The sequence below is a fragment of the Bos mutus genome, chromosome 19 (assembly GCF_027580195.1).
Source record: "Bos mutus isolate GX-2022 chromosome 19, NWIPB_WYAK_1.1, whole genome shotgun sequence".
In the NCBI taxonomy this organism is placed as follows: Eukaryota; Metazoa; Chordata; class Mammalia; order Artiodactyla; family Bovidae; genus Bos; species Bos mutus.
Window position 1 is genome coordinate 61,693,114 of NC_091635.1, and position 4,209 is coordinate 61,697,322.

A 4,209-nucleotide genomic window follows, 5' to 3' on the forward strand; every position below is an offset into this window, starting at 1 on the left:
ATGCTCAGGGCACAGGTCTTCTGAGGAACACAGGATGCTATTTCTCTTTAAAAATTATGACCCAGAGGCTCTCCCTAAGTATACTGCTATCACTTGCTATTATCTAGGATTTTATTGAATAAATCATTTAGCTCCATGAGAAATTCAGACATAAGAATCATATATCAGCTGTAAAGTTGTTTTCTTGGATTCAAATCTAGGCTTTATGACAACAAGCAGTATATTGTTAAGAAAATTATATTTTGCTTTATCTTAGCCATAAAATGTCTTATCATAACTAATTTGAAGATTAAATGAGAAAACATGTGTAAAGTATTAGCAAAATGTTTTGAACCTAGTAGACAGCATTTACTAAATTATTTATTATTTTCATGTATATAAATTAGGTATCTCTATATATACATTGCATTGAAGTTAATTTAACTTTATTTGGATACAAATAACACATTTATCATTTATGTTATCAATAGAATACTATGAATGAATGATTGAATGAATGAAAAATGGAATTTTTTTTTTTTGCTTTTTTGTTTGGTTTCTGTTCATGTGTGGGCTATAGCATCCTATCACATATTTGTTGATCATTTATTTTTTCTTTAATTGCTTATATTTTTACTCATTTTACATTTTTGTTCACTGTGTACAAATATTAATTATGTGTATATACTCTAAAATATAAATCTTTATTTGAATTATTTTACTTTTCTTAATTGATGTTGTGTTTTATTTTCCTGACTCCTTGAATAAGATGAAACTGTTAAATATATCTACTTGCAATTTCAATAAATTGATTTAGAAGATCCTTCCACCACTATAATGGACAGTCATCACTTTAATAAATGAAAAATAAAATAAGGAAAATCTTGCTTTACTTCATTATTAAAACTTTGATCAATATTCAGCTTTGTATAAGATATTAACTATGCATAGAATTTTGTTAGTTTTCAGTTGGAAAGGTAATTGTGGCACCTCATTTACATTAAAAAATGTGTCCTTTTCCCACATATACTTAAATATTTCTTCCCACTTAAATACTTCTTCTCCATTAGTCTGTAAGATTTTTGAGGTTAGGGATGATGTTTTAATCAACTTTGAAATATGTTTTCTGAAAATACCAAGGCATAAAAACCATACAACCTATTGATTGAATGAATGAATGAAAAAAATATCTTAAGATTTCAGAAAGTTTCTCATAATAATTATATTTACAGGTACTTTTATCTGGAACATAAGATGTACATAAGGACCTATGAAACAAAGGAACAGTGTAACTGAGTTTGTCCTCTTGGGGCTCACTCAGAACAACCAAGGTCAGAAAATATTATTTGTCTTGTTCTTGCTCATCTACATTGTGACCATGTTGGGCAACCTACTCATTATTGTGACAGTGATGGTCAGCCCAACCCTGGATGCCCCTATGTACTTCTTTCTTGGCTACCTATCATTTATAGATGCTGTTTATTCTACTACAGTCACCCAAGATATGATTAAGGACTTACTGTCTAAAAAGAAAACTATTTCCTTCCAAGCTTGCATGACCTACCTTTTTATATGGCACTTTTTTGGTGGTGCCGATATATGCCTTCTGGTGGTCATGGCTTATGACCATTACATGGCCATTTGCAAACCCTTGCATTATTTGACAATCATTAATAAGCAAGTGTGTGTTCTGCTGCTGCTGTTGGCCTGGGTTGGTGGGTTTTTACATGGTATATATCTTTTTTTTTTTTTTACTTTACAATATTGTATTGGTTTTGCCATATATCAAAATGAATCCACCACAGGTATACATGTGTTCCCCATCCTGAGCGCTCCTCCCCCCTCCCTCCTCATACCATCCCTCTGGGTCATCCCAGTGCACCAGCCCCAAGCATCCAGTATCGTGCCTCGAACCTGGACTGGTAACTCATTTCATATATGATATTATACATGTTTCAGTGCCATTCTCCCAAATCATCCCACCCTGTCCCTCTCCCACAGAGTCCAAAAAACTGTTCTATACAGCAGTGTCTCTTTTGCTGTCTCATATACAGGGTTATTGTGAAGTAAGCCAGAAAGAAAAACACCAATACAGTATACTAACGCATATATATGGAATTTAAAAAGATGGTAACAATAACCCTGTATACATGGTATATTTCATCCTCTCTTTGTTTACAACCTTCCCTTCTGTGGCCCCAGTGTCATTGACCATTTCATCTGTGACATGTACCCCCTGTTAAAACTTGCCTGCACTGACACTCATATTATTGCCCTCACAGTGGTGGTCAATGATAGGGCAATATCTGTGATCATCTTTACACTCTTATTCATATGCTATGGGGTCATTCTGCACTCTCTGAAGAATGTTAGTCAGGAAGGTGGCACAAAGCATTATCCACCTGTGGCTCCCACATCACTGTGGTGCTCCTCTTCTTTGTGCCCTATATTTTTCTTTATGTGAGACCACCTTCCACATTACCCATTGATAAATCCTTGACTGTGTTTTACACCGTTATCACACCTATGCTTGAACCTTCTAATTTATACTCTGAGAAATAGTGAGATGAAAAATGCAATAAAAAAGCTTTGGACCAGAGAAAGAAAATGAGACAGCTGGGAAATGTATGACCCATTTTCAATGAAGAATTTTTCTTTTTTTAGGAATGCCTTGTGTGATATTTAAGTGTATTAAATTTTCCGTCACGTTTTATTAATTTGGACATGATGAAATCATCTATTATATGAATACTTCTGATGAATAAAATATATTATCAAGATTTTCATAATTCCATAGTTCTTAGTATATATATTCTTTGAAATATGTTGTTGAGATTTTCACATTTTCTTATGAAAGTATGTATCATTTTGGAATCTAAAATATCTCTATTTTGACTATAGGTTTATGTGCTATATAAGAGTTAAGCTAAAAAAAAAAAAAAAGTTAAGCCATAGTTAATATTATAAATTTATTTAAGTTATTGGAAGATTTTCTCATGTTTCTTTTTTTTTTTTAACATTTTTTGCTTAGTCTATTTTTCTTTTTTTTTTTCTTTCTTTTTTTTTTTTTAAATCATATGCTCCCATCCTGAACCCTCCTCCTCCCAACCTCCCCATACCATCCCCTGGGCCTTCCCAGCGCACCAGCCCCAAGCATCCAGCATCGTGCACTGAACCTGGACTGGCATCTCGTTTCATACATGACATTTCACATGTTTCAATGACATTCTCCCAAATCTTCCCACCCTCTCCCACAGAGTCCATAAGACTGTTCTATACATCAGTGTCTCTTTTGCTGTCTCGTACACAGGGTTATCGTTACCATCTTTCTAAATTCCATATACATGCGTTAGTATACTGTATTTATGTTTTTCCTTCTGGCTTACTTCACTCTGTATAATAGTCTCAGTTTCATCCACCTCATTAGAACTGATTCAAATGTATTCTTTTTAATGGCTGAGTAATACTCCATTGTGTATATGTACCACATCTTTCTTATCCATTCATCTGCTGATGGACATCTAGGTTGCTTCCATGTCCTGGCTATTATAAACAGTGCTCACGATGAACATTGGGGTACACGTGTCTCTTTCCCTTCTGGTTTCCTCAGTGTGTATGCCCAGCAGTGGGATTGCTGGATCATAAGGCAGTTCTATTTCCAGTTTTTTAAGGAATCTCCACACTGTTCTCCATAGTGGCTGTACTAGTTTGCATTCCCACCAACAGTGTAAGAGGGTTCCCTTTTCTCCACACCCTCTCCAGCATTTATTATTTGTAGACTTTTGGATCGCAGCCATTCTGACTGGTGTGAAATGGTACCTCATAGTGGTTTTGATTTGCATTTCTCTGATAATGAGTGATGTTGAGCATCTTTTTCATGTGTTTGTTAGCCATTTGTATGTCTTCTTTGGAGAAATGTCTATTTAGATCTTTGGCCCATAGGAGAAAAAAAACTATTAAAAATTCCAACATATGGAGGCTGAACAACACGCTGCTGAATAACCAACAAATCACAGAAGAAATCAAAAAAAGAAATCAAAATTTGCATAGAAACGAATGAAAATGAAAACACAACAACCCAAAACCTGTGGGACACAGTAAAAGCAGTCCTAAGGGGAAAGTTCATAGCAATACAGGCACACCTCAAGAAACAAGAAAAAGTCAAATAAATAACCTAACTCTACACCTCAAACAACTAGAAAAGGAAGAAATGAAGAACCCAGGGTTAGT

The 4,209-nt window shown here is 34.5% G+C and overlaps 1 pseudogene; it reads left to right on the forward strand.

Moving 5' to 3' along the window:
• The first annotated feature begins 1,249 nt into the window (after positions 1-1,249).
• Positions 1,250-2,590, forward strand: LOC102266425 (olfactory receptor 4A15-like; annotated as a pseudogene).
• The last annotated feature ends 1,619 nt before the right edge of the window (positions 2,591-4,209 follow it).